Here is a 19,645-nt window from a genome sequence, read left to right as displayed (position 1 = left end):
CACGTTCAGATGTTCTGAATGGGGGGGGGGAGGACCCCTCACACATTTTTAACAAGAGGTTGGATAAATAAACGAAAAGGAACAAAGCGTATTCCAGAAATAACTTACAAGTTTGCAGGCATGTTACGACATATGGAAGAACAACAGCCGCTACAGTACATTGGTCAATCTGCATAACTTGCCCCCCGGCTTAAGGCAATGAAACAATGTTACCTTAAGATTTTAAATATTAGCAACACTTTCTGACAGGCATTAGCATCGTAAAAAGAAGAAATGAGAAAAAGCAAAACATGGCCCGCAGGAGACTCGAGGGGTGAATCATCTGAAGGATCAAGATACTTTTTGCACAGAACGGTTTGGAGGAAGCTTTGTCTGTACTATATATCCAAAGCAACGTCATACCACTTTAAACGGTCCCAAAGAATCCTGGGAAATGTAGTTTGTTAAGGGTGCTGAGAGTTGTTAGGAGACCCTATCCCCATAGCCATTCACAGTGAGCTCTTGCACCTCTTCTTTTTCTGGAAAAAATAGTGCTGCCTATCCCTGTCACGAGGGACGCGGGTGGCGCTGTGGGTTAAACCACAGAGCTTAGGACTTGCCGATCAGAAGGTCGGCAGTTCGAATCCCCGCCACGGGGTGAGCTCCCGTTGCTCCGTCCCAGCTCCTGCCAACCTAGCAGTTCGAAAGCACATCAAGCGCAAGTAGATAAATAGGTACTGCTCCGGCGGGAAGGTAAACGGCGTTTCCATGTGCTGCTCTGGTTTGCCAGAAGCGCCTTAGTCATGCTGGCCACATGACCCGGAAGCTGTACGCCGGCTCCCTTGGCCAATAAAGCGAGATAAGCGGAGGAACCCCAGAGTCATCTGCAACTGGACCTAATGGTCAGGGGTCCCTTTACCTTTACCTTTTATCCCTGTCACAAAGAACTCCCAGAGTGGTTCAGCTATCCTCTTCCCAGAGAATTCTAGGAATTTCTGGCATTTATGTTCCCTGGGGTTGGGAGGCAATTTGGCCTCCTCTTCTGACACAGAATGGGGTTTTTCTACAGGTCAGTGCCAGAGTTTTTTTTTGGGGGGGTCTCCATTTTGCTCCCTGGGCTCTCCTGATTCTGGGCAGTCATAACCCTTGTCAGAGGAAGAATAATCCAGGGTCAGGCCAGGACGCATCATGACAGGCTAAGTCATTTTATACTATAAAGCTGTTCCTATACTGTTGTTAACACAGATTGACAGCAGCGACAAAGAGTTCTGCGCAGAATGAGCTGGTGCCGGCATCAAAGCACATGAAGTCATGTGTTTTTTTATAAACCAGATTGGCTATCAAATGTAGGAAATTGCCTGCTTATTTCCTCGACAGAGTATTAAACTTTATATTTGTTAGCCTCTTAATTGTGCCTTCAGAAATGAAGTTGTCATAATGGAGGAGGATAGTTTGAGGTAATAACTGGGGAAATGGCCCCCGTCCATTATTCAGACAGATGGAAGGCCTTTCGGTTTCCTGGATGACAATTGGAAGAAGGAAGAAAATTGGGTTTAATAAGATCCACCCTTATGTTGGTGCTTAAATGTATCCACTTTCTAAAATGGGGAGGGGTTCCCCCCCTAATGGCACTAGAAATTAAACGAAAAGAGATCCAGCATTATTTTAAAGAATATGCTTAGTTTAGAGTAAGGGACGTGGGTGGTGCTGTGGGTTAAACCACAGAGTCTAGGGCTTGCTGATCAGAAGGTTGGCGGTTCGAATCCCCGTGATGGGGTGAGGTCCCGTTGCTCAGTCCTTGCTCCTGCCAACCTAGCGGTTCGAAAGCATATTAAAGTGCAAGTAGATAAATAGGTACCACTCTGGCGGGAAGGTAAACAGCGTTTCCATGCGCTGCTCTGATTCGCCAGAAGCGGCTTAGTCATGCTGGCCACATGACCCGGAAACTGTACGCTGGCTCCCTCGGCCAATAAAGCGCGATGAGCACCGCAACCCCAGAGTCAGTCACGACTGGACCTAATGGTCAGGGCTCCCTTTACCTTTACCTAGTTTAGAGTGGCTGTGTCAACAGGGCACATATAATCCATGGAGGAAAATAACCCCAGCAGAATTTTGTATCAGTTAAAACAGGATTCTCTGAGCTACATTTCAGGTTTTTTGGGGCTACCCCTTATTTTGTCTTAGAGGGGGGAAAAGCTCTTCTCTGATACAAAATAGAGGAGTTCACTTGGTGTAAGGCAACTTCCTTATCTTATCCTTGTTCTCCTAAACATGAGAGGATGAGCCAGAAGAAAGAGAAACCTCTTCAGCATCAGGGAGGATGTCAGTGAGTAAACTAGCATAGCCCATCTGGGCCTCCTCTTGCATGAGGTGCTGCTGTAAGCAGGTTTCAGAGAGGGATCTGATGGCGCCTTTTGTTGAGTCTCTCCTTTATCAGTGGGCCCTGGCATGCTTACTCCAAACAGCAAAGGGCCTGTGGGTCTAGCTGCCATTTTAATTCCCCACAATGTCCTACGAGTGATAAAGGTAAAGGGACCCCTGACCATTAGGTCCAGTCGTGGACGACTCTGGGGTTGTGGCACTCATCTCGCTCTATAGGCCAAGGGAGCTGGCATTTGTCTGCAGACAGCTTCTGGGTCATGTGACCAGCATGACTAAGCCGCTTCTGGCGAACCAAAGCAGTGCACAGAAATGCCGCTTACCTTCCCGCCAGAGCGGTACCTATTTATCTACTTGCACTTCGTGCTTTCGAACTGCTAGGTTGGCAGGAGCAGGGACTGAGCAACGAGAGCTCACCCCGTTGCGGGGATTCGAACCGCCGACCTTCTTATCAGCAAGCCCTAGGCTCTGTGGTTTAATCCACAGTGCCACCCGTGTCCCTTCTACAAGTGATAGTAGGGTATTAAAATGGAGGACAGGCACAGCTTCCTCGCACTTCTTAGAGTGCTGGGTCGAGGGAGCGGGGATATTAAAGTGTGCATTGCAAGCATTAGTAGTGGGCTCTCCTGAGATGTTGAGGCCCCGACAGCTGCCAATGGGTATCACTTGCAGATGCCAAGCCTGATAACTGTGGAACAATTGCCCTCTCTTTGCCTTGCGGGGATGGGGTTTAAACACCTCACACAGAATCCACATGCCTCACTTGGGGCCATTGAAAGTAACATTTAATCCATCGGTTAAAGTAATACTAAAAAGATGCACTTCTCACCGTTCTGTTGCCTAATACATCTACATTGGTCCACAACATAAACACAGGGAGAAAAGTTCTAGAAATCTCAGCTCCTAAATGCCTCTTGAAACAGAAAGCATTTAATCTCGACTGAATTGATAATAAGGAGCAAAGTAACAAAAATCTCCTGGGCAGGAAATTCCACCCAGGGCTATCTTAGAGAGAGGACTTTTTGAAATGGGAGAGGTCCTGAAATTTATATCCTGAAATTTACAATCTTGGGTCTCAGCAACTTTACCTTCTCCGAGGCCCCTCTTAGAAGATATGTAAACTGGATGATACTCTGGTTAACTTTGATGGAGGGACGGTGACTCATCTCAGACATGCTGCTGGCTTGTGTGATGCTACCCGTACACAAGCTGAGTCATGTGTGAACAAAGATCCGATCTGCTGGAAAACCATCTGCCTTCAAAGCAATATCAGGAATTGGCTTTAAATCACTGTAAACCCAAATACTTCTTAAGCTCTGTCCCACTGAAAAAATTACTCCGTGTGCAATTCCCTAGAGAGAGCCACTTTAGCTGCTGCAAATCAGGGTAAAGTCATACTTCTCTTAAGTGTTTATTTTAGAGAGTCGTAAATGACTGATTCCGAGACAGCAGCAGTGATGTTGATGACATTGGCTGGAGATAATAGAGTTTAGGTGAGCCACAAACTGGCTGACCCGAGGGTGTCCATGTGACCAAGGGTGATGTATCTAGAGCTAAACCTAAAAGTGTATTGACCAGTGAGTGATGAGCTTATTAGCTTCATGTTAATAGCCTTATAAACATCTGTGTGATGATCTGATACTTCTTACTGCCTTCCAGGTAATCAACTTAGCCCATGACCATGATAAATGACACTTGAAATAGGACCACATCCTAATAAGGTTACAAAAGCAGGAGGAGTGGCAGATGAAAATGATGGATTATGCAGAATTGGCAAAACTGACCTGCAGGATCTGAAACCAGGATGAATCAAAATTCCAAAGAGACTGGAGTAAATGTAATGTAATGTAAATGTAAATGTAAATGTAAATGTAAACAAGAACTGTAGAAGTTTGAAGACACTAGCAGGATTAAAATAAATCTTACAACATGGACTTGAATAAAGAGGAAACTGTGAGATGTAGATTGGAAATAGAAAACTGTTGGCAGGAGGGAGGGAGGTCATTGCTCAGCAGAGCAGGGGGAAAAGAGTTGTACAAATGAATGTGGAAATTTATTGTTGTTTGGTTAAAGTGAAAATTTAATTAAAAAGTATTTTTAAAAAAGAAAATGGGAAAGCTGCTTTTTCTTGCTGAGTCTACAAGGACTAATCATGCACATCAATTGGGATTTTGCTTTCATTCTTTTAACATCTTCACCCCACCACCACCTGAGGAGAGTAGGGGTGCCCTCTGAAAAATGTGATCAGAAAGATGATGGACAGAAGCCAAAAATAGCCTCTTTTTTTTTTTTGGCCTTTTGATGTACAGCTTTTTTGCTTTTTTTAGCCTTTTGATGTACAGCTCGTGTGCACATGTTTTCAGTGAGTCTCAGAAACTTTAAAATCTTTCCTTGGTTATGAATCCCTGTTTGATTTTCCAGTCCTGATTTTCCCATCCAGCATCCTTTAAGTGGATGGAATTGGCTATTTTAAGTGTTTTGAATGCTCATTGTTTCATTGTTGTGTGTTTAAAGGTAAAGGTAAAGGGACCCCTGACCATTAGGTCCAGTCGTGACTGACTCTGGGGTTGCGGCGCTCATCTCGCTTTGTTGGCCAAGGGAGCCGACGTACAGCTTCTGGGTCATGTGGCCAGCATGACTCTGTGGTTTAACCCACAGCGCCGCCCGCATCCCCTGTTGTGTATTTATTTGACCGTAAACCAGTTGGAGAGGCACTCTTGCCCAAAATGTGGTGTAAAAAGCCTTTTGAATAAAATAAATAATGCAATCATATACAGTGGACGCTCGGGTTGCGAACGTGATCTGTGCAGGATGCACATTCGCAACCCGGAGTGCCACATCTGCGCACGTGCGGGTTGCGATTTGGCGCTTCTGTGCATGCGCTACCTCCGAAACCTGGAAGTAACCCGTTCTGGTACTTCCGGGTTTCGGAGCGTCCGTAACCTGAAAAAAAACGCAACCTGAAGCGTCTGTAACCCGAGGTATGACTGTATTTGTAGAGTTTCAAGGGACCACAAGGGTCTTCTCATCCAACCTCCTGCAATACAGGAATCACAGCTAAATGATCCCTGACAGATGGCCACCCAAGCTCTGTTTAAAAACCTCCAATAAAGGAGAGTCCACTACCTTCTGAGGTGATCCGGTCCACTGTCAAACAGCTCTTGCCATCAGAAAGTTCTTCCTAATGTTCAGTCAGACTCTCCTTTCTTGTAATTCGAATCCATTGGTTCAAGTCCTACCCTCTGAAGCAGCAGAAAACAAGCTTGCTCCATCATTCATGTGACGACCTTCAGATATTTGAAGATGGTTATCATATCACTTCTCAGCCTTCTCTTCTCCAGGCTAAAAGTGGAGATAAATAGATATTTTTAAAAGCCTTTTGGCCCTGTACTTCTCTTTTCATATACACATAAGAATGCAAGAAGAACCTCGGGGATCAGGCCAAAGGTCCACCTAGGCCAGAATCCTGTTCTCATAGTGGTCAACTAGATGCCTAATGGGAAGCCTAAAAGCTGTACCTGTGGAACAATACTCTCCTCATCATGACAGTCACTAAGGCTGCAATCATAAGCATTTGTTTGGGTAGTGGTGATGGCACCTTGTCATGTGTGATGTCGGGCAGTGGTGAGGATTGTGCTGAGTTCTTCCATCCATTTATGGGCTGTTAATATTTCTATTCCCTGGTAGGGAAGGATTTAGTCATCCTGTCATGGGCCAGCTTTGCCTGCTGAACAGCAACCTGAGGGGGGAGAAGGCGGAGTGATTCCACCTGCTGCTGATCAGCCTTCAAGAACATAGATGAGAAGGCACTGGTGAGAACCAGCTGACTTCAGCCTTTTTAAGCAGAGCTTCCAGCAGCAGCCAGATGCTGGAAACAATGCTGGTAGTTCCTGGGCCCTACCCTTGCTGTTTCTGGCACGTCTTGACCCTTGATCTTTTTTTTTTTTTATAATATTTTTTATTAGTTTTACAAAAGTTTTTATAACAGACAAACACAAAAAAGAAAACAAACAAACAAACAAGTATAATTTCATAATGTCATTTCATAAACTTCTTTCCTCGGACTTCCCCATACCTCCCCTTTCTGCATCCTCATGTCCAAATTTTATAGCAACTTATAAATGTTTTTTCCAACTCTAATTCATCATAGTCCTTTCTTATTCTAATCTTATATTACTGCAACCCTTTCTCTCTATAGAATCTCGACATTCTAAACTTCATCAAGTTTATAATAGTCCTTAAGATAAATCTTGAATTTCTTCCAATCTTCTTCCGCAGTCTCCTTTCCCTGGTCTCGAATTCTGCTCGTCATTTCCGCCAATGTCATATAGTCAATCACTTTCATCTGCCATTCTTCCACGGTGGGTAGATCTTGTGTCTTCCAATACTTTGCGATCAATATTCTTGCTGCTGTTGTTGCGTACATAAAGAATGTTCTATCCTTTTTTTGCACCAATTGGCCGACAATGCCCAAGAGAAAGGCCTCTGGTTTCTTAAGAAAGGTATATTTAAATACCTTTTTCATTTCATTATATATCATCTCCCAGAAGACCTTAATCCTCGGGCATGTCCACCAAAGATGATAAAAAGTACCTTCAGTTTCCTTACATTTCCAGCATTTATTGTCAGGCAAATGGTAAATTTTTGCTAGCTTAACTGGGGTCATGTACCACCTGTATACCATTTTCATCACATTTTCCTTTAAGGCACTACATGCCGTAAATTTAATTCCGGTGTTCCACAACCTTTCCCAGTCAGCAGACATAATATTATGACCAATGTCCTGTGCCCACTTAATCATAGCTGATTTAACTATTTCATCTTGTGTGTTCCATTTCAACAGCAAGTTATACATTCTTGACAAATTCTTAGTATTGGGTTCTAGCAGTTCTGTCTCAAGTTTTGATTTTTCCACCTGGAAGCCAATTTTCCTGTCTTGTTTAAAAACCTCCATTATTTGATAATAGTGGAGCCAATCTTGTACTTTGGGTTTTAGTTTTTCATGGCTCTTTAATTTCAGTTTCTCTCCATCCTGTTCTAAAATCTCACAATACTTTGGCCATCCGACCTCCATATTAACTTTCTTATGGGCCTTCGCCTCTAAGGGTGACAACCATCTAGGGGTTTTGTTTTCCAACAGGTCTTTATATCTCATCCAAACATTGAACAACGCTTTCCTTACAATGTGATTTTTAAAGGCACTATGCACTTTGATTTTGTCATACCATAAATATGCATGCCAACCGAATGCGTTATTGAAACCTTCTAAGTCCAAGATATCTGTATTCTCGAGGAGCATCCACTCTTTCAGCCAGCAGAATGCTGCTGCCTCATAGTACAATTTTAAGTCCGGCAGGGCAAATCCCCCTCTTTCTCTTGCATCTGTTAATATTTTATATTTTATTCTGGGCTTTTTGCCCTGCCAGACAAATTTCGCAATATCTTTCTGCCACCTCTTGAAACAGTCCATCTTGTCAATAATCTGCAAAGTTTGAAACAAAAATAACATTCTAGGCAATACATTCATCTTAATTACTGCAATTCGGCCTAACATTGATAATCTCAAATTTGACCATATTTCTAAGTCTTTTTTAATTTCTAACCAACATTTTTCATAATTGTCCTTATATAAATTCAAATTTTTAGATGTTAAATTAACCCCTAGGTATTTCACCTTCTTAACCACCATCAAACCCGTCTCTTCTTGAAACTTATTCTTCTCCATATCTGTCAGGTTTTTCCCTAAGACTTTAGTTTTTTGTTTATTCAATTTAAATCCAGCTACCTGGCCAAATTGTTGAATTATCTCCAACACCTTTTTCGTGCTAGTGTATGGCTCTTGTAAAGTCAGAACTAAGTCATCTGCGAAAGCCCTTAACTTGTAATGTTTTGCTCCGACCTGTACACCTTTAACTTGCTGAGCCTCTCTAATCATGTTCAGCAACACCTCCAGGACCGAAATAAAAAGCAATGGGGAAATTGGGCACCCCTGTCGTGTTCCTTTTTCTATCTTAAGTTCCTCAGTTATTACATTGTTTACAATCAACTTAGCTTTTTGTTCGGAATATATTGCACCCATACCATTCTCAAAACCTTGTCCTACCCCCATCCCATGAAGGTTCTTTTTCATAAAAGTCCAAGAAATGTTGTCAAAGGCTTTCTCCGCATCCACAAATATCAAAACTGCTTTAGTATTTATATTCACCTCTAACTTTTCCAAAATGTCTATTATATTCCTAACATTGTCTGAGAGGTGTCTCTTTGGGAGAAAGCCTGCTTGGTCTCCATGAATCTTTTCCATCAATACTCTTTTGAATCTTTTTGCTAAAATGTCTGCAAAAAATTTATAATCCACATTGAGTAACGAGATTGGGCGGTAGTTCTTCAATTGAGTCTTTTCAGTCTCTGTCTTTGGTATGAGTGAAATATATGCTTCTTTCCACGATTCAGGTGCCTTTTTTCCCTCTAAGATCTCATTACAGACATCCTTTAACGGTTGTATCAACCATTCCTTTAACGATTTGTAATATCTGGAAGTCAGTCCATCTGGCCCTGGAGATTTGCCCAATTGCATGTCCTGAATGGCACCCTCTATCTCTTGTTCTGTTATTCTCTGGTTTAGATCCACCTTACTTTGAGGAGAGATTTTTTGTAATCCATGTTTATTAAGGAATTTATCTATGTCTTCTTCATTTTGTAATCCTTGGGAATAAAGTTTTTTGAAATAACTTACAAAACAGTTTCTTATCTCATTTGGTTTAGATATGGTCCTTCCATCCACTTCCAAACTTGAAACTGTATTTAATTTCTGTCTTTTCTTGAGTTGCCAAGCCAAGAGTTTGCCACATTTGTCTGCCGACTCAAATGTCTTTTGTCTCATTTGCTTTATTTTCCACTCTATCTCTTGGTTCATCAATTCCATATATTGTGTTTGATACAATTTAATCTCCCTCAAAATCTCCTGGGACTTTGGTTTTGACCTTAATTTTTTCTCTCCTTCTTTTATCTTTTCCAAAATTTTTTCTCTTTTCTCCTTCTGCTTTCTCTTCTTTATTGAGTTTTGTTGAATCAAAAACCCTCGCATCACAGCTTTACTTGCGTCCCAGATCACTCTTCTTTCCACATCGCCCCTTAGATTAATTTCAAAATAGTCCTTTAAAGTTTTTTGGGCCTTCAAGTGGAACTCTCTATCTCGAAACAGGGTGTCATTCATTCTCCATCTAAACTGACCAGTTGTTGTAAGTTTCATTTCCATCTTCACGGCGTTATGGTCGGAGCAGGTTTTTGGGCAGATTTCTACCTTCTTAATCTTCGGAGCCATTCCACTAGTAATCCAGATTTGGTCGATTCTGGTCCAGGTCATCTTTGCTTGGGAGAAAAAGGTTCCCTCTCTTTCAAGAGGGTTCCTTGTTCTCCAAATGTCTATTAAGTCCATATTTTCAGTCATTTCAAAAAAAGTCTTCGGGAGTCTCCCTTCTTTAGTGAGTATCAGTCTTTGTGTCTTGTCCATGTTTGTAGAAACTACACCATTCATATCTCCCATGATTATCATGTTATATTCCAAATAGTCCATCAGGGTTTCATGAAGTTTTTTGAAGAATTCTGCTTTACCTTCATTTGGTGCATAAATCCCAATTATCAAAAATTTTTCTCCTTGTACTTGAATCTCCACCGCTAAGTATCTTCCTTCTTCATCTTTAAAAATCATTTTTGGGGCCCACTTCTCTTTTACATAAATCACAACTCCTCTTTTTTTCACTTTGTCCGACGAGATAAATTCTTGTCCCAATTTTTTATTCATAAGCAGTCTCCTGTGGGCTCTGGTTATGTGAGTTTCCTGTAAACAAATCACGTCCAGTTGTTCTCTGTACAAAATGTGGAATACTTGTCGTCTCTTCAAAGGCATGTTCATCCCATTACAATTCCAGCTAAGGAATTGCAGGGCCATCTTGTTATTTTTCTGGTATTCCTCCCACTGCTCCCAATTGTTGTTCCTCCTCTGTTGGTGGTGGAAGGTTCTGTCCAAATGAGAGGTTCAAGATATCTAATACACTCCTTTGCTCAGCAATTGGGTCTACAGTTCCTTTCTGTAGATCTTCTTGATTTTTATGCAGGAAGCTGTCTTTATCCTGTGTCGTCTTTATTTTCACCTTCTTCCCCCTATAGTCAAAGGACAGTCCCTGTGGAAATTCCCACCTAAAACGAATGTTGTTCTTCTTGAGCAGGTAAACCAGGTCCTTATAAGAAGCTCTCAAGTCCAGAATATGTTTAGGGATATCTTTAAAGATCTGTATCGGTGAATTCCCAATTTGTAAGGCCTTTTCAAAATGCAGTCTTAATATTTTGTCTCTTTCCTCCTTCGATCTCAAGGTGATCAAGCAGTCTCTCGGTACCTTTCTATTCTGTCTTCTGCCCAGTCTGAATGCCGTTGTGATTTTGATTTCGTCTTCCTCTAGGTCTTCCCAAGCATCAGCAAACTCCTTCGTTAAAAAGTCCGTGAGATTGTCTCCTTCGTCCTCTGGAATTGATCGTAATTTCAGATTCCTTTCTTTTCTTTGTAGTTCCCACAGTGCCAGAGTTGCATCGTGGTCATAGACCTTCCTGGCAATCGGTTCTAATTTTTCCTGAGTCTCTCCAGCAATAGTTCTGGCTTCCTCCGCAATTTGACGTGTGGCAGAGTTCTCTTGCGTAAGCTTATTTATAGATTCTGTATTCAAATCAAGTCTTGCTGTCAAGTCTGTCAATTTCTGTGAGTTCTCTGTCAATTTCTTAGTGTTCTCTGCCGTTTGCTTTGTTAAATTCTCCAGGGATTGATTTATCTTAAGAAGGGCTTGCGATACTGCATCCATGGAGACTGCTGTACCTCTTTCTTGTCCTGTTGTCACTGTAGAAGTTATTCCTGAGATCGAGCCTCTTTTCTTGTGTTGCTGCAGCTGTTGTTGATATTGCCTTGTCTTGGCTCTCGTGCTTATCTCGTCTGCTGGGCCACTCATATCCCAAGGTCGTTTCCCACAAGAGCCTTCTCCTAGGAAAATTCCACTGTCCCAAAGCGTAGCAACTTTTAGTTTACCCTCTAGAGGGAGCAAATCAGAATGTCCGCAAACCGAAATAAAGAGTGTTAAAAAGCAAATTTATCAGGAGGCTTCTATAAGTATAGTGCAACACTTTCCCTGTAAATAGAGTCCCAGCCTTCCCTGATATAATGTATCCACAAAGTCCCAAAACTTTGTAACAAATAAACAATAAAGCTTCCACTTTGTTACTTTCACAGGAATCTGAAGTCAGTTCAGTGTTCCTTTTGTTTTATGAGCAGTTCGTACCAGGTTGGAGGCTGCAGAAAGTTTCCTTTTCCTTTAAATTAGTCATGCAGCTTGTAAAGTCACTTTTTCCTCCCCTCTGCCCTGCAAGCTGGAGGGGATAATCAAAGTCCAAATGTCGGGTTCAAGCATTTAAAAACGATTTTCCCTTACGGATGCAGCTTAATAACTTTCGTTGCTTTGATTATCATGCAGTCGGGGGAAGGCAGACTTCCTTAATTTTTGCCTTTCCCGTTTTCAGCCTAATTTCAGGTAGTTTAATTCGAATAGAGGTTCAGTCTTACTCACGGGTCTTTTTTATCCAGATTATTCAGGAAGGGAATCGGCGCTCTCCACTAATGGCGACGCGGCTTCACTCTGCGGGCTGGGTAGCGATTCTCAGCACCGCGCTCCCCCGTTGTCGTTCCGGAGCCTTTAAAAAGGCTCTTTCTGCGGTAAAGAGGGGGCGCTTCGGGTGCCCACCGAATCTCCTTGTTCACAGGATCCGTTCCTGTGATTTTAGGGGTCCCCCGCTTGCCGAAGCGGGTCAGACCCGAACTCGCAGAGCCGTCCTCTCTCCGGAGCTCGGAGAGAGAGCAGCCATTAGCGCTGGCGCCGAACCGGAAGTCCCGTCTTGACCCTTGATCATTGGATTCCCTAACCCCTGGACCATCTGGCCATGTGGATTGCTGTTTCCCTGACCCTGACTGGACCTGACTTTGGACACGGACTCTGCCTTTAGGCAAGTACTCCTCAGAGACTCTTCTGGTTGGCTGGTCTCCACTGGCTGGTCTGTTGCTCAGCAGTGAGGCCACAGCACATTCTCCAGACTGTGTCCTGGTTTAGGGACACATAAGGGACTGGGATGCTTTCGGTCCTTCAGATCCAAGGCACCTCCTGGTCTTCTCATGGCATGCCAGCACACCACTTTCCAACCTTCTTGGTCCTTGTGAGATCTAAGCATTGGTGCCAGTTATGCCAGTGCAGATAGGATATATTAATGTAGATGGTGGTCCCAATATTGGAGTTCTGTCTGCAACATCAGAGAGGGACATCTGATCGAACCATTGCCCCTTCTGTGCTCTTCCAGGGGCCTTGGGAGAGATCAGCAAACCTGCTGCGCCCTTCCAGCAGCCATAAAGCTCTTTCTTCTACATCTCGCTGGTAATTGGGTGGTGGTGGTATGGCACTGTGGGTTAAACCACAGAGCCTAGGACTTGCCGATCAGAAGGTCGGCGGTTTGAATCCCCACGACGGGGTGAGCTCCCGTTGCTCGGTCCCTGCTCCTGCCAACCTAGCAGTTCGAAAGCACGCCAGTGCAAGTATATAAATAGGTACCACTCCGACGAAAAGGTAAACGGTGTTTCCGTGTGCTGCTCTGGTTCATCAGAAGTGGCTTAGTCATGCTGGTCACATGACCCGGAAGCTGTATGCCAGCTCCCTCAGCCAATAAAACGAGATGAGCACCGCAACCCCAGAGTCGTCCGCGACTGGACCTAATGGTCAGGGGTCCCTTTACCTTTACCTTTAATTAGCCATAGCTACAATCCAATTCATGCAAAAAGTTGATTTTATTTTTTTTACTTACGTGTGGCCTGAGGATTGCCTTTTTCATTGGAAGTGTCTTTTAAAATGCTCCAGGATGTGACTGTATGTTATATGAACATAAGACAAGATCTGCTGGACCAAGTCAGTGGCCCATCTAGTCTAGCACCCTATTCTCATGGTGGCCAGGCAGATACCTAGGGAAAACCCACAAGGAACCTGAGCACAACAGCAATTTCCCCATTTGTGAACCCTGCAGCTGGCACTCAGGCAGTGGAGGTTGAACATAGCCATTGATAGCCATATTCACCATGAAAAAAGCAGCACCTTCATAGGGAATTGTGCAGAAAATTGCAACCAGCTCTCCCCCCCCCATTGCATACAGTTACTTTGTGAAGTATTTATAAAGGGATTTCATCACACTATTAGCTGTTTCAGGCCACTAATGCATGCACCCAGCCATGCCACCCTCTTAGGGGGATTCCAGTCTGCGGCTATTTTCAGGTGGGATTTATTCACATATCGGCAAACTCAGATTGGGCAATTATAATTGGCTGGGAGACAGGACAGGGAGAAGAAATTGTCTGCAAGACAAAATACACCACTTGTGAGTTAGAATTTAATGAATTGTAATCCTCTGAGTACTTGACATTAACCCCTTGAATAATCTAGGCAATAAATCTTTCTGCGTAATAACATACACCAGCGGTTATGGACAGTGCTTATTTTTAGACACTTTTACGGCTTCCTGCGTAAAAAAAGGGGGGAATTCCCCATTCCCTTCTTTTCCCCCATTCCTTTCTTTTTCAGCCTCCCTGGGGAAAGCATTCCACAGATAGGGAGCCAGTGCAGAATAGCTCCATTCTTGTATTGCCGCCCTCCAAGCCTCTTGCTCCAGGAGTCATATGAAGAAGGGCCTCCAATGATTATGGCAGAGTCTGGGCAGGTTCATATGGAGAGAGGTGGTCTTTGACAGAACCACAGAGGCTAGTGGTGTGGGGCGCCGGGGCGCCAAGTTCTGGAGGGCGCCAGGGAAGAGGCAGAGGCTGGACGCGGCGCCTCCTGGCATCAGCTCGCCACCCTCGCCCACCTGCCGCCAAAGCAGTGCCGTGCCCGGAGCCTCCGTCTGCCATGGCCATCACAAAGCACAAAGTGGCCAGCTGAGCCAGGAGGCGCTGCGTCCAGCCACTGCCTCTTCCCTACCAGAGGAGCTGCCCTCCAGCCGCTGCCCGCCTCCTCCACTCCCGCCGGCAGCGCCATCCTCCCTAAAAAACTCTGGGAAATTGGGGGGGGGGTGCCAGAGGGAGCTTTGCATCACGGCACTGGATATGCTTAAGACGGCCCTGGTCCTTGAAATATTTCATATTCCATAAATAGCCTCTGCAATAAAAGTGAGAACAAAAAGGCCTCATGCCTAACACTGGTGGAAGTCTAGTTTTCAGTGAGCATGCCCGCTGCAGTTAAACAGCAGTTGTAGAATGGGGCTAGTTTGGGGTGGGACTCAATCATATTTTGCAGTTCCAATCTGCCTCCTCATTTCCTTGGGTATGATGTTTTATTTCCTGTGCTCCTGTCTGCAATTTTTCTCTTTTGATATTGACATTTTGGTAAGAATTTTCTATAATCCTCCTTGAACTTTAAAATAACAGCCTCCGATCTGGTGCTGCTTGGCATGTGTAAGAAACCCCAAATATCTGTGCAGTTTTGAAAGGTTTAGTTCTCCATCTTGATTCAAAATGACATCAAATTGTATCCAAACATAGATGGAAACTTGTCCCTTCAGCTCAGGAACCACCATGCAAAGCTTGGTTATGATAAGAGGTGCCCTAATGCATATTGAAAAGGCAAACTTTAATAGTAGTAGTAGTAGTAGTAGTAGTAGTAGAATGGATATTTTATTTTATTTTTATTAAATTTGTATACTGCCATATACCCACAGGTCTCAGGGCAGTTACCACATAAAAACACATTATAAAAACACAAAATACACAATAAAAAAACCCAAAAAACTCCCAATACATCACCCAGAGAATTTTAATGACTGAGTGACTGGCAAATGGATTAAAGAAATTAAAGTCAGAGATGCACTATGCAGTCCTAAGAACTATTGAACACAGCTAGATTTGCTTCAGAGTAAACTTGCGTAGGATTGTGCTATTAAACACTTTAGGCAATTTGCTGCTGCTGCTCCAATGTTGGCTGCTCTCCCTTCATTTTGCAAGAGCTAGTCATGATGGCTAAAATATAATAATCTAATTTGGCCCCGTGGCAACACTTCCTTCTGCAAGAATAATCTAATATTCTTTTGCATTGCATTAGTGTTTGCTGCTTGAAAGATATCAGTCTCAGACCACTTACTGGAAAATAATGGAACGACTCTGGCCGCAGCAGAATTGGAAAACATCTGAGCAACTGACTGCCTTAAAGGCATTAATGTTTCGGCACATGTATGCCTCTCATTCTCCCAGGCTATCTGAACTTCTGGGCTGCTCCCTGGCAAACTCCTTACATTAACTCAGAAGTTGGTTCCTCTTGCTCACACATTCACTGCTAGTGCCATCCCAATGCAGTTAAGTTGATGAGAGGATAATCATACCTAGGAATTTGGTGATAATACTATAATGAGAGACCATCTGTAGGTAATTCTGGGCAAAGCCACACAGCCTTCTGCCTTTGTGGATGCCAGATTGCGGTGGATATTATTCATTATATGTTACATTGCAGGCTATATGAAATACCAAGGGGGAAATGTTCAAAGAAAATTCTGGAGCCAGCTGCCACCCTCAGTGACATTGATAAAATTGAACACCTGCTGTCTAGCATGGCTGAGCCTTTTGTGTTTAATACAACTAGGTTTGCTGTAAAAGCATCCCAACTGTCACAGGTGGGTTGGATAAGAGGAATGGTAGGAAGAACCAGCTGGAGAACCCCCAGGGGAAGAAGGCTTAGAGCCCGGGGATTGGTGGTGGGACAATGATGAGTGGTCAGAGGGAGGTGTCAGAAGCTGAAGAGGTAACAGGGCTTAGTGAAAGGAGGGAATCTGGGGCAGAGAGCAGTTCAGAATCAGAAGGTGAAGTAGGAGAGGAGGGAAGCCAAGAAGCACAGAGGAGGCCGGAACCGGAGAGGGAAACCTGGTTTTAAGAAATTGTATTGATTTAATTTAATTTGATTTGTAATAATTTGGAAAATTAATGAAAATTATGGGGGGAAGAAAGGCACAGAGGAGTCTGGCTGGTGAAGAGGCACAGGGACGTCCCCCTCCTGTTGCGACAAGCTCCCTTTCCCCTGGGTCTCCCAGAACCAGAAGAGGCATGAAGTGGGAAGAGCAAAGACAGGCACGTAGGCGCAGTCTCAGATTGATAAGGAGGAGACTTAGACAGCTGTGAGGAGGTGGGGACCTTTGGTCTCGACAACTGCTTCATAGGGGCAAGACGTACCAAAGATGAGTTGCTGTGCTCATTAGGCCCGACACTGTGCAGATCCTTTTTCTTCTAATGAAGACTTACTTCATTTTATTTACTGCTGGCTCGCTCCTGACACCAAATCAGGAAAGCCTCTGAGGGCTCATCCATACTCCCTTTTGTCCTGAGATTTCCAGGCACTGGTCTGATAGGTCTTACTTTTGTCCCACTGCTTTTCCCAGGAAAACCTCCTGCTTACCGCTGAATTGGAACAAACATTAACCCACAGAAAACCTGTGAGCTGAAAACAGTGGGGTTTTCCAGGGAAAGCTGTGGGGCAAAAGAAAAACCTCTAGGTTCTGTGCCTAGAAGTCATGGACCAAATGGAAGTATGGATGAATCCCAAGTCTAGCCTGAGATATATGTACATTTGTATTAAATTGTGTTTTATTATGCTGTTTTTATTATCTACGCTAGTCTGTTAAAATCTCTTTGCTCATTTGTTTCCCCCCCTCTCTTTTTTGGCTATAACCTGAACTTGATTGACCAATAAATTTTGGATTGGGCTGGTTCATATTTACCAGGTCATAGTGTATAGAATACATAGATACCATTTGCTCTGTGACCTGAACTATTCATCTGAAAGCTAGGTGGATGAAGTAATTGGGAACAGAGGGGAAAGCTTTTCATGCATCTGCAGATCAGCCAAGCCCATATAATTTGGTTTTCAATTCCGCCGGAATACAACTGCATAAAGCCAGATCAATAGTTTTTGAAGCCACCTCGAGTTAATGCTTTATGATTAATCTGTTTTACAAAATTATCAGAACAACAGCCCCCAAATGCTTGTGTTTTTCTAGAATAGCTACAGGAAAGCCATTAAAAATTATTATGACTGATGCCACCAATGCTATTAGCCAGCAAATGGTTTAGGACAGTAATTTTCGTATCCTTCATTTGGGAGCGAGGGTGTCGGAAAGCCCAAGACTTGGCAAAGATGGGAAACACCATTAAAAACATACAATCCTATGAAATGATTTTCTTTTTTTAAAAGCCAAGAGAATATCCGTGCAGCTGAGCTCAACACCAGAGAGGCAATCACAAGGTTGGATCTCTCAAGTGACTCAGACATTGTGTGTGCAGTGTGTGTTCTTTGGGTGACATGAACACACTGACGTGTTTGTTCATTTATCGCTTTGTCCGATGGACTCTCAATAGCCACTCCCAAGCTTTAGAGTGCAGACCAAGGCTGAATCTCACAGCTGATTATCTGCCTGCTATTTTATTTGATCCAGGAGAAAACACACAGGAGGAGACTTTGAGGGACTGAAACAATAGACATCTATATATACACACAAATTTCCCCAGGGCCAATTGGGAGATTATAATGGCTAAGGGCACTTCCGGAAGGTTATTGTTTTCAGTGTGATTCAATTGTATTCTGGCAAATTCAGGTTGTGTGATGATAGTTGATTGGGAGGTCTTCTCCAATAAACCTGCTCCCCCCCCCCAAAGATCAGACTTTCTGCAGTAAGGAAAGTGAGGGAGAAATACCCTGGGAATTGCGGGCTCACGCTTGCTTTGACGCAGCCTCTTCTAACCTTTGCTCAATAAATAGCTAGGGTCATCTAATCTCCCTGCAAATAAATCAGGATGAATGGTCAATAAACAGGTGCGTCAAGAAGTGCCCTTTGCCTGTGTGAGCTGAGATGTTCCGAATTTAGGCTGCTTCCAAGACTGTTGCTATTTTGCAGGTGGGATTTAATTGCAGCCAGGAGGCATCAGGTTGTGCCAGTAAAATGGATTTGGTAAAATGACACTGAATAACTTCAGCACAAACAAATTAAAATGAATGCTCCATAAATGGGGTGGGGGGGTTAGAGGTGGGTTATAGCCCCGCCACAAACATTGCATAAACAAATCAGAGTCACATCCATGCCATATGTTTAAAAAACATTTAGCACACAAGGCTTCCTCCCAAAGAATCCTGTGAACTGTAGTTTGTTAAGGGTGCTGGGAATTGTAGTGATGTGAGGGCTAAGCTACAGTTCCCAAGATTCCTGGGGGGGTTATTGTGCCAGAACTCCCAATCAACTATAGTTGTGCAATCTGAATGAGTCTAGAACCCACCTGAAAATAGTTCGGCCCAGTATACCTGAAGGAGCGTCTCTACCCCCATCATTCAGCCCAGACACTGAGGTCCAGCTCTGAGGGTCTTCTGGTGGTTCCCTCACTTCAAGAAGTGAGGCTGCAGGGAACCAGGCAGAGGGCCTTCTTAGTAGTGTCAGCCACCTTGTGGAATGCCCTCCCATCAGATGTCAAGAAAATAAACAACTACCTGACTTTTAGAAGACTTCTGAAGGCAACCCTGTTTAGGGAAATTTTTAATGTTTGGTGTTTTTAATATTCTGTTGGGAGCTGCTCAGAGTGGCTGAGGAAACCCAGCCAGATGTACGGGCATAAATTATTATTATTATTATTATTATTATTATTATTATTATTATTATTTATTATTATTTTATTTATTACAGTCTAGAAATGCCCTGCGATTGTGGGGAAGGGCCATCTGGAATAGACAGTGCAGGGTTCAATGGACAAATAGTTTGACCTAGTATGAGGCAGCAAATAAAGTGATGTGCTCACAAATGTGATCTTCATGTAGGGAAGTGTGCGAGTGTGGCCCTTTGTGAAGAGGGTAACGGGGAGCAGTCAGGAATCTCTTCATCTCTTCCGGATGGAAGCTTATGAAACCCAGTGGCTTCTCACAGGTTTGATCCAAAAGTGAAGGAACATTTGCCATTTTGTTGGCTCTCCTTTATATTTTGGTTCTCTGCTTGTTCAGACTACTGAGATTCACATCAGTATAGCTGCTAGATGATAAATTATTGGACGGGATTGTACAAAAAGTTCTTTCTTCAAGCTATACAGCAGACCGCCAGGCTGTTTTTGGCAGGGTAAACTGTAGCACCTCCCTTGTCACTCCAGTACTTGCTATGACTCAGAAGTTTAAGTGTACTCCACTCCCCAGATCACTAGATTTGCAAT

The 19,645-nt window shown here is 43.5% G+C and overlaps 1 long non-coding RNA gene across 1 annotated transcript in view; it reads left to right on the top strand.

Annotated features, from left to right (window-relative positions):
• The window catches only part of LOC309514283, a 37,861-nt gene extending 33,666 nt beyond the window's left edge, over nucleotides 1-4,195 (top strand). Inside the window, exon 3 of the long non-coding RNA XR_014211879.1 lies at nucleotides 4,018-4,195. This is a non-coding gene — a long non-coding RNA (uncharacterized lncRNA). The remainder of the gene's footprint in view (nucleotides 1-4,017) is intronic.
• The last annotated feature ends 15,450 nt before the right edge of the window (nucleotides 4,196-19,645 follow it).

Source organism: Podarcis vaucheri (assembly GCF_965113315.1).
Source record: "Podarcis vaucheri genome assembly, chromosome: 11".
Classification (NCBI taxonomy): domain Eukaryota; kingdom Metazoa; phylum Chordata; class Lepidosauria; order Squamata; family Lacertidae; genus Podarcis; species Podarcis vaucheri.
This window is presented reverse-complemented; position numbering and strand designations above follow the sequence as displayed.